The 12078-nt window shown below is 38.5% G+C and overlaps 1 protein-coding gene across 1 annotated transcript in view; it reads right to left on the bottom strand.

Annotated features, from left to right (window-relative positions):
- LOC127579985 (involucrin-like) overlaps positions 1-12078 on the bottom strand; it is a 513761-nt gene that overhangs the window by 99891 nt on the left and 401792 nt on the right. The window lies entirely within an intron of this gene.

Genomic DNA, 12078 nt, shown 5'->3' with positions numbered 1-12078 from the left:
AGCTATCCCTCCAGCCTCTCCCATGTTGACACCAGGCCACTATACCCCTGAATCACCTCTAATGCTAAACTTGTTACAGCCTCTAAGGTTCCCCAGCAATTATTGTAGCCTAGAGACTAAGCATATATATAAAATATAAGTTCATGTATAAAACAAAACAGGTTGCACATTGGCACAGCTTGTTGAGATGCTGCCTCACCGCGCCAGCAATCCAGGTTCAATTCTGTTTTCCGGTGCTGTCGGTGTAGAATTTGCACAGTCTCCCTTGGACAGTGCAGATTTCCTCACAGTTCTCTGGTTTCCTTCCACATCCTAAAGATGTCCTAGTTGATGGGTTAATTGGCCCCTGTAAATTGTCATGAGTACATGGATAAGTGATAGAAGTTGTGCGGAGTTGATGGGAATATAGGGAGATTAGTTTGGAGGGAAATTAGTAGAGGAATGAAGTTGCTCTGTGATCTGGCGTAGACTTGATGGACCAAATAAAATAAAATAAGATATCTTTATTAGTCACACGTACATCGAAACACACAGTGAAATGCATCTTTTGCATAGAGTGTTCTTGGGGCAGCCCGCAAGTGTCGCCATGCTTCCGGTGCCAACATAGCATGCCCACAACTTCCTAACCCATACATCTTTGGAATGTGGGAGGAAACCGGAGCACCCGGAGGAAACCCATGCAGACACAGGGTGAACGTACAAACTCCTCACAGACAGCGGAGGGAATTGAACCTGGGTCACTGGCGCTGTAAAACGTTATGCTAACCACTACACTACCATGATACTGGGGCAAAGCATCCTCTCTCTCCTTTATACCGGCTATTTCCCCTCTCCACTCTCAGCCCTGATGCAGGGCTTCGACCTAAAACATCAACAATTCCTTTTCCTCCACATATCCTGCTCGACCCTCTGAGCTCCTCGAGCAGATTGTTTGATACTGGATAGCAGCTTCATCTGTGGAAGGAGAAATTGTTAATATTTCAAGTTAATAATGTTATGTAAGTGAGTCAGGGTGGTATGTTTGTGCATGTCTATGTATATTTCCATGCAGATGGAAAATGGGTGAGAAGTGCCCAAACTGAGGACCAGCCTCAGATGTCCAACCAGCATTAAAAATGCATAATTGTTTTATGTACTGAGGGGGAATGTCCAACACTGACTGGAACTTAAGAAAAGGAAATCACATTTGACAAATCTATCGGAACTTCATGAGATTGTAACCAACAGAACCAATAGGGATAAACCAGCTGATGTGGTGTACTTGAACTTTCAGAAGGCATTTGATAAGATGTAATGCTAGCAATTATTAAAAAAAATTAGAGCACAAAGTATTTGGAGGAATATATTAGCATGGATTTAACACTGGGTTATGGACGAAAACAGAGTGAGAATAAACTGGCATTTTTAGGTTGGCAGGCTACGATGTGGAATGCTGGGGGGGGGAGACATCATTTCACAATCTAGATGAATAATTTAAATGACATAAAATCTCACATATTCAAGTTAGCTGATGATGCAAAACTAGATGGTGGTTGCAAAGAAGTTGCAGAGAAGATTCAGGAGATACAAACAGATTAAGTTAATGTAATGGTCAGGAATATGATAGATAGATAGATAGATAGATAGATAGATAGATAGATAGATAGATAGATAGATAGATAGATAGATAGATAGATAGATAGATAGATAGATAGATAGATAGATAGATAGATAGATAGATAGATAGATAGATAGATAGATAGATAGATAGATAGATAGATAGATAAAGGTTTTGGTATCAGAGGGTCCTTTGTGTCCTTGCACATGAATTCCGCCCCCACCCCCGAAAGTTGACAGCAAGTCATTAGGAAGGCATGCAATATGTTGGACTTTAATGCAAGAAGATGTGAGCACAATAGTAGAGACATTTGGCATGTCCCCTTTGACACTTATCAATTTTTATTAATGCATCTTAGAAAGCATCATATCTGGATGCATCATGGCTTGGTATGACAACTGCTCTACCCATGACCGCAAGAAACTGTGGAGAGTTGTGGACACAGCTCAGCGTGTCACAGAAACTAGCCTCCCCTCTGTGGACTCTGTCTATACTTCTTGCTGCCTCGGTAAAGCAGCCAACATAATCAAAGACCCCTCCCACCATGGACATTCTCTCTTCTCCTCTTTCCCATCGGGCAGGAGATGCAAAAGCCTGAAAGCACGTACCACCAGGCTCAAGGACAGCTTCTATCCCGCTGGTATAAGACAATTGAACAGTTCCCTAGTACAATAAGATGGATTCCTGACCTCATAATCTACCTCGTTATGACTTTGTACTTTATTGTCTACCTGCACTGTGCTTTCTCTGTAGCTGTTACACTTTATTCTGCATTCTGTATTGCTTTACCTTGTACTACCTCGATGCACTGTGTAATGAATTGATCTGTATGAACAGTATGCAAGACAAGTTTTTCACTGCACTTTGGTACAAGTGGCAACAATAAACCAATTCCAGTTCTAATTCCAATTCTTTGTTTTCCTGTTCCCTACTGATTATTCTATATTCCTGTGCAACAATGATATTGCCAAAGATCAAAACATATGAGCAGAAGTTCTGCGCAAAGCCAATCAGCAAATGACTTAAATTAGTGAATCTTCAAAAATGTAAATTAATTTTTTTTTTAATTTTTATTTACAGCGTGGTAACAGGCCCTTCCGGCCCAACGAGTCCGTGCCGCCCATTTTAAACCCAAATTAACCTACCCGTACGTCTTTGGAATGTGGGAAGAAACCGGAGTACCCGGTGGAAACCCACGCAGACATGGGAGAACGTACAAACTCCTTACAGACAGTGAAGGGAATCGAAGCCCGATCGCTGGTGCTGTAATAGCGTCGCGCTAACTGGACTTGGTCAATTTCAAAAAATATACTTAGGATTATATTGAAATTTAAAAACTTAAACCCTCCAAAAATTGCAAGCTACATAATTTATATTATATCTTCAATTAACACCATCAAACCATCAAAGTTTTTATGATAATGAAACTTTGCAAACAAGAAATTGCTGCTCATGGTAGGATTGAGGAATCCTATTCTTTTCTTGCTACATTTCAGTCTCTGCAGGCCGTCCCCCGGCCTGCATAAGAACAAGCTCCCGTAACATTATTGAATTCAAAACTCCAACATACATACATACGTTTGTTCCTACAAACAGCAGAACTAACTTCGTCTCCACTTTTAGTAATTGTCCTATATACTTTTGATGCCATTCGTTACAATTCTGTGGTGTAGTGGCTACCATATAGAGTCATTTTTGTGTATTTTCTGACTTATAGAAAAAAATCAACTTTTGGATATCTGTAAAAATGGAACCTGTTCTCCACCTGAGGACAGTCTGTATTGCACTTTGATTCAGTGTGGAATTTGTGTGCTCTCTATGTGGAATTTGCATGTCTGTCTGTGACTGCTGGGGTTCCCCCATGTGCTCTGGTTTCCAGATGTGTTGGTTGGTAGGTTAATTGGCTACTGTAGATTATTCCTAGGTAGATGGCAGGAGTGGATGGGCAAGTGAGAGGAAATAGGTTACCTGGAAAGAAAGTCATTTCCATTGGGAGGACAGTGTGATCGTTACCAGGCAAGATTGCCACTACCTAAGATATTTATGTGTCCAGGCATCAAGTGATCTTTGCCATTTTTGTTAAGAAGCTACAAAATTTTCCATCAAAAAGATCAGCAATACCTTGTCAGAAGATCTACACAGTTCAAACCCTTCCAAGTGGCTATAGAAAAAAAAAGAGAAAACTGACCTGGGCTGAAATGACTTGTACAGATATGAAAAGCAAATGATGGAACTCAGGACAGTCAAAGGCTTATATGTCAACCCACAAAATCAAGAATTAAACAGGATTTCTACTGTGCGATAAAAATTATTTATCCACCCCAAAATATTCAGAAGAGTGTCATGACACAGGAGTGAGGCGCCAGGGTCATTAATTGGTGATCAGGTCTGTCTTGTGCACTTGATGATTCCAGTAATATTTTCTGAAGATGAGTGAGGTAAATATCTCCAGGCCCTGCACGGCAGCACAATGAGAGTCTCCATAATGATGTAATGTCCACATTGCAGTGAAGAAGATTGCTGCTTCTAGCATTTAGAACTGTTCCTTATGAGGTAGCGTAGCGGTTAGCGCGACGCTATTACAGCACCAGCGATCGGGGTTCGATTCCCGTCGCTGTCTGTAAGGAGTTTGTACGTTCTCCTGTGTCTGCGTGGGTTTCCTCCAGGTGCTCCGGTTTCCTCCCACATTGCAAAGACGTAGGGGTAGGTTAATTTGGGTTTAAAATGGGCAGCGCGGACTCGTTGGGCCGGAAGGGCCTGTTACCACGCTGTAAATAAAATTTAAAAATTTTTTTTAAAAGGGGAGAACTTCCCTCCCCTTACCCTGAGAAGGATTAGGGGAAAGAGAGAATACATAACAGGAGAATTATAAGCCCAAAAAGGAAGGTAGAATTACAATGCCATAACTTTCAAAATTCAAAGGCTGCCTCACCAAATAGTTACTTCACATGACTTTGTTTCCCTTCACACCCACACAACTTTTCTCAATGTCAAACACTTCTCACAACTCATTTCATCAGGCAAAAGTCCACACTTCGGCTACCAGATCCCACAGAAATGAAAACACATATACAGAAACAACTTAGGATTCCGTGCCTAATCGTGTTTATTTTGCCAAACAACGTTTTTTACAACCACTGGAGAATACAGACGAACACTTGGCTTAATAACACATCCCAAAATCAGCATGCCTGAGCAGTTTGTCACTCGCTCAGTGCTCCTCTAGTTCAGATTACATGATCCATAGTGGAAGAAACAAAAATCACCATCTCCTCTTCCAGAAACAAGAGAGCAGCCAATACATTAAAACTCTCACCTCAGCCATAAATGTTGTTTACACCCATAAATCATGGGCAGGGGCACCTAAACTGACAAATAAGGCTATCCAAACCCCAACCTATACCCAACTGCTAACGATGGAATTGATTTCCTTAAACTTCAATTTAAAATCTATACCTCAAACGTCCATTCTCAAGTTTCTCCCTTACCACCCCTCATTCACTCTCCACTCTCGATCCACCCTTGTGGTTATTAACCCTATATGCAGCCTATGACATATCGATTGCATTATTTCCCTCCATTACCGCTCCACCTTTATCAGCTAGGTGAGATCACAATTAAATATATTGTCTATTAGACCCAGCTCTCAATCCCACTAAGCAGCTAAAGACGCCATTTCCCTTTGCAGCCTTCATGTCAGTCGGTTCTCCCTCAAGTTCACACCCTTCTTATTCAAGCTTGTCATCATCACCCTTCTACTCAAAAAAAATCACTGCTCCTCTGCCCTTGCAAAATAGCATGTTTTCCCCACCCACTGTTTCCTCTCGAAAGTCCTTAAACTTATTGTAGCCTTCCAAAATCATGCTAGACTTTTCCACCATTCTTTATTTAAATTTGTCCAGTCAGGTTTCTGAAGTACTGAAATACTTCAACCACTAATGGAATCTCATGTGATTGCATCAAATGTAATCCATTCATTCCTTATGGTTATTAACTTTTCTGCAGCCTGAATTGATGGCATCATTTCCTCTGCTGCCCCTCTACCACTGTCAGATGGATGAGACCACAATTATCTATAGCCAGAGGATCACCTTTCCACAACCATGCCATTAATTCTGGAGTTCAACCAAGGTTTTGTCCTTGCGTACTATTTCTCATCTGCATGCTGTCTTTGGCAGTATTATCTCCAAACTCTGCATTAAACTATCACTTCTTTTCCTTCCCATACATCTTAATTGTCAAGCTACTCCCTGAACTTATACCCACTAAACTCCATCTGTGTCCCCAGCAATAGAGAGTGTTTGCAAGCCTTCCACCATATTTCACCCTGAGATAAGCTTCAGACCACATATCTATGCCACCACTATGATCAGTAGTTCCACCGCACAACACTGCCACTGAAACCAGTATCGATGACTCGGTTACCTCTCAACATGCCTATTCCAGGGCTCTCCTGGCTAGTACACTTCATTGTAGCCTTTGTAAACTTCAACTTAATCCAAACTCTGCTGCCCATGTCATCACTTATCTCAAAATCTATGCATGCTGATGTACATTGAATCCTGGTTAAGCAATATCCCAGCTATAAAATTTATGTTCTTGTTTTCAAAACCCTGTCCCACTTCTGTAGACTCCTTCAGATCATTAACCTTTTGGGATATTAACACTCATTCATTTCTGATCATCCCCAAATCTAATTACTCCATCATTGGGAAATATGCCTTCTGATGCCAAGCTGCTTGTAAAATTATATTTGTTCAGGTGGGTTTTTAACAAAGTCCAAAAAAAGTGTACAGATTAATACATGTAAAGACATCAAATTAGATATACGTAGTTGATTCAAGGGCTCTTCACAGACCATCTCTTAGGAGTTTTCCTTGCACCTCAATGCAACACAGATAGCAGCTTAAAAGGATGATATCTGGAAAGTAACAGTGTCTCTGACAATCAATATTCCATATACTACAAGTCTAAACTCTGGGAAATTCTTGCTTAATGTTCTCTGTCTCTATACATTCTTTTAAATGCTCCTTAAAACTTACCTTATTGACCAAGTGTTCCTGGCTCAGCTACATTTAGTTTTGACAAGACCCATATGAAGCACCTTGCAATGTTTTAACTGTTCTAAACATATATTAACAGAAGGTGTTATTATTAAAATTGCTATAAACCTATTTGCTTGACTAAGGTTTCATCATCTTAGTTAATATCTTCTCGTGCTAAATTTTGTTAATGAAGAGCATTATAAAATACCTTGGGAAGTTTTGCTCAACGTTTTATATAAAGGAAGTTATAAAAAGATATAAATAGTTTAACTGAGTAGACAAAGATCCAACAAATGTGGTATAATAAGGGAAAATGTGAAGTTGTCCATTTTAGCAGGAAAAAAATGAAAAGGAAGGAAGTTACCTAAATGCTGAGAGGTCACAGAGTTTTGAGATGCAAAGTGATCTGGGTGTCCTAATGCATGATCTATAACAGGCCAGTATGAAGGTACAGCAAGTAATTAGGTAGGCTATCAGAAAGCTATTGCTTTTTGCAAGAGCAATTGATTACAAGCTAAGGAAGATTATGAAGAAGTTAGGGCATTAATAAGACCACATATGGAATACTGTGTTCATCTCCTTATTTAAGGAAGGATGTAATAGTCAAAGAAGGGTTACTTAACTGAAATCTAGAGTGGGCAGATTGTCTGCTCAAATGTAGAAGAATGAGACCTGACTTGATTGAAACATATAAGATCTTTAAGTGGTTTTGACAGGATGGATGTTGAGAGGATGTTTCTTCTTGTGGATCAATCTGGAATTAGGAGTCACTGTTTAAATATAAGATGGCACCTGCTTAAGTCAGAGATGAGTTAAAATTTATTCATAGAACATAGAACATAGAACACAGAACAGTACAGCAAAGGAACAGGCCCTTCAGCCCACAATGTCTGTTCCAAGGGTCATGAATCTTTGGAACTCTCTTCTTCAAAGGCTGATGGAAGCAGAGTCTTTGAATATTTTTAAGGTAAAGGTGGATAGATTTAAGGTTATGAAGGGGTAATGAGGCTTGGACAGAATGCAGATTTGAAATTACAATCAGATCAGTCATACAATTATAAAATGGCAGAGCAAACTCAAGAACTGTGTGGCCTACTCTTGCTTTTCATTTGTATATTTGTAAATACAAATTGTTATTCATATGCTGCTTGCAAGAACTCTCAAGCAGATTTGTCCTCTGAGCTCTCTGTTATCACAATCAATGATCCTTGAATTTTCTTTTGTCTTTTAGAGTTCTTAAAGCTAAATAGTTCAATAGTCTATTTATGCCAGCAATGCAATTTCCTTGAATGAAATCATTATTATGACTATATACATAAGGTTTTGATAAAGTAAACCTTGTATCTAAAAGTACCCATTCAAGCTCAACCAATGCTTTTTGCCTTTTCTGTATGCTTTAATAATGAATTATAATTATACAGCTTTTTTTTTGAGAAGGAATAAATTTCATTACTGATCATTGAACATACGGTGCAGAAATATGCCACAAACTAAGCTTTAGTTTGTAATTTAAACAAACTCATTTCCTGCTTGATATATTATTACAATGATATTTAATGAGTCATGCCCTCTGCATTCAAGGACATTTCTCTAAGGCCCATTCCAACAAACAAAACTAAAGAGTGCAGATGGAGCACAGTGGTTTAAGTCTGTTTAAGCCTTGCTTCCTGCTGGTTGGAAAAATAATTAATAAAGCTGCATCAATTGTTGAAGTAACACTGGACTACTGCTGACCTTTAGTGTAACTGCTTAAAAATAAACTCCAAATCGGAAAATAACTGAATTCTGAAAAAGTCTGTTTACGTCTTCCTTCTACAACACATGTATTGCTTAACTGAAGTCCCTTATGTGCTAATTAGTCTTAACATTTGTTATTGCAATGCACTGATCAGTTATCATGTATATTTTAGATGGACATACTGGTTTCCTTGGATCAACAAGTAATAATATTGTTAATAGATACTATGGCCCTGGTTGTGAATATATCCTGTAAAGTATATTAACTGAAAATATTCATAGTGAAAATAATACAAAATCATCAATAACCCCTTTCCCTATGAAATATCAGCCCAGAATTTTACTTCTAGAATACTTCCATTTCACTCATCAATACCCTTCCACTATCTGATACATTTTTACCACTGACTGTTAATAATCATGCTCATTTCAAACTTTATGATATCAAAGGCTTTAGATTGTCATTAGATAACCTGATTTCATTCTTGATCAGTACAGGCAATTTTCTGAATGCACATATGATCTTAATAAAAACCCACTAATCCAAAATAAATAAAATGCAGATGCTGGAAATCCAAAATGAAAACAGAAAATGCTGTAAACACTCAGCAGATCATGGCTCAACTGTGGGAAGAGAAATAGAGTGAGTGAGTCAGATCAATGACCTTTCACCAATTCTGTTGAAAAGCCATCTACCTGAGCCTTTGACTCCGTCTCCCTCTCCACCAATGCTGCCTGATCTGCTGAGTATTTCCAGCATTTTCTTCTTCACTCCCAAAGTAATTCTAGGCCCAGATTACTTAATCTGTTGAGCAATAAACAAGTTATAATTAAGCCCAAAAATTCCAATGTCCATTTTAATGGTTGCACCTCTGAACTGCCTCCATAGAACATGTTCTATGTTTATGGAAGAGTTAGTCTCTTCTATTCCCTGTGGCCCAGAATTAATACTATAACATGTGCCAATATAGCCTGTAACCTGGATAAACCTGCTAATCAAGCTAGGCTTTGCTTAGTCAACTAGTAGTGCCTGCTTCAAGGTCAGTTTGTTGGAGACCAAAATGACACCTCCACCTGGGATGAGAAGGGTGCATAATCTAAGAACATAATAACCTGAAGCAGGAGTAGACCAATTGCCTCTTGAGCTTGCTCTGCCATCCTATAAGATCATGGATGAGCCGATCTTTGCCTCAACACCATTTTCCCACACTCACTCTATATCCTTTGTCCCCTTGTCGATCAAATGTCTGTTAATCTTCGCCTTGAACATATCCAGTGGTACAGAATTCCAAAGATTCACAACTCTTTGAGAGCAGAAATTCTTCAACTTCATCTTAAATGGGTGGCCCCTTATTCTGAAACCATTCCTCTGATTTTAGATACCTTCATTAAAGGAAATATCCCTTCAACATCCATGCTGTCAACCCCCCTCAGAATCTTGTGCTTCAGTAAGATCACTTGTCATTCTTCGAATCTTCAATGTATAGATCCAACCCAGTCAATCTCTCTTCATACATAAACCCCTTCATCCCAAGAATTAATTAAGTTCATCCCCTCTGTGTAACCCCAATGCAAGTAAATTTTGAAACCAAAAAAGTCATCAAGACTGAAAACCAAAACCTGTCAAGGGTGGTGAACTAAATATGAACCAACAGCCATCATACTTGAAAAAGAGATGGGTGCCACCAAGTCACTATGCTTGGAGAATTATCCATGAAGCTAAGTGCCTCAACTAACCCCACTGCTAGACCAGGTCAACAACATGGCAACCAAGCATGCGGTCTTGTAGCATCTAATATCCCCAATGGCCACAGCCTTTACTTGAAAAGATATTTAACAAAATCCTTTTATATTTGTTTTAATTTGAACTCTGAAGATTTTTCGTTTTTAGACCCAATGTGCTTCTAGGCCAGGTTCCTTTCACAATTGAGTAATAAATCATTCATAATTAATAACAAAAATTCCATCGATCTTCCCAATGCTTGAATTTCTGAACTGTCCAAACCTTTTTTTTCCAATGCTCCAAATTTGGTATTGGACCTTAAATTGGAAGCTGTTAAGTTATCTGTTTTGCATTGTTTTGAGTTGTTATAGATGATTATTCTGAATTTATTATGCAATAAGGTTTAGTCTGAACTTTGCTGATACTGTAAAATGGGTGATATCAATTCAGCCTGTCAGAAAGCAAAAAAACACAAATGCTGGAAATCCAAAATAAAGATTGGGAGGTGTAATAGACAGCAAACATAATTCCAACAACCCTACAGCGAAATTTAATCCCAATTAATTGAAACCACTCCAGAGTAGGAAATCTCATTAGACAGAGCATGTCTTTGAAAGAAATGCACCATCCAAATTATCTTAGCAAACATTGATTGCTGAAGTCACAGTTCAAGATTGATTAATATTTCCTTTGCAACAGTTAACATCACACAGGAGTGTCAGATAGCGGGTAGACTGTATGGTGGAAAAATTCATTTTTTTGGATAAGAAGTTTCTTTGTTACACAGGCTCTGTCAAATTGTCACTCTTAGGCCTGGTATGCCAATCGGTATAAATCTGTTTTAAAGCCCTTAAATTATTGCCACAGCAACTTGTAGGTCTGTGAGGAATTCTTAAGCAAAGTCTTATATTCCATCTGATGTGTAGCTGTTGTTTTCTGCACCTGGTTTGCTCAATTTTCAAAACACAATTCCAGATTCTTACTGAAGCTTATTTGCAGATTGATAGGAATTATTTTGAATTGGAATATTTTAATCATGTGAAACCAGCACACAATTTTAAATTTAGTATTACTTCAGTGGTCCATGTAAAGTACAACTATATTTTTATAATTATTTGTTGTGTGTGTTCATGTTCCAACTCTGGCACAACATTACAACATTGCCTTCTGGGTATTTTTTGATGAGATGTAAAAGTTCAACTGTTTCGATTTTATTCCATGACATACCATTGAAAGTTGATATCACAAAAAAACTTAAATAAGAGGAAATTCTGTCATTTTTGCCAAAATAATCAATAAATTTTGGTTCAAAGATTCTGTCATATATGTTTCTTAATTATGTTTAGGCACATATAGTATATAGTGATATCTTTTGCTTTTTTCTCCTTCCCCTCTCTCGCATTCACTAAATACATCTTAATTATGAAATACCATTCCATAGGCTCACTATTTCCTTTAACCTCACCTGATTATTATTTATTTGTGAGCACAAGCAGTGAGGGTTATTGCACCAGTTAACTAGGGAATCACCATTCTCAATCCCACTCATTAGCTCGTGTTATTGCTACAGGGGTTTTGTTTCTCAGTGTGGAATGTGAAATGCATATCTCTGGACAGGGAATGCTGAGGACAAACCTTTACCTCACAGTGAAATTTCTCTATCTGGCTTTTACCAGTCCTTATGTCCATCTTAGCAAAATGAAGTAAACAATGTTTTGTAGCAATTAAAGCAATTCCTCTAACTTTCTGAAAAAAGTAAATTCAGAATGTCTGTAGTTTTATACACAATGGCTCTTGGCATCAGTTGGCCTCAAGACAAAGTCAGTAAAAAGTGATGTGATTTTTATAGTGCTGTTGCTAACATTTAATGTCATCCAAACGCCATTTCCCTTTCATAGTGGTGCAAGAACCGCAGTCTGACTGCAGCTGCACTGGCGTCAGTCTGGGATTGATAGAACTACAGCTGAGTCAAGCCA

This window comes from Pristis pectinata, chromosome 2, assembly GCF_009764475.1.
Source record: "Pristis pectinata isolate sPriPec2 chromosome 2, sPriPec2.1.pri, whole genome shotgun sequence".
Lineage (NCBI taxonomy): Eukaryota > Metazoa > Chordata > Chondrichthyes > Rhinopristiformes > Pristidae > Pristis > Pristis pectinata.
Note: the sequence above shows the minus strand (reverse complement) of the source record. Positions and strands in the feature narration are given on the sequence as shown.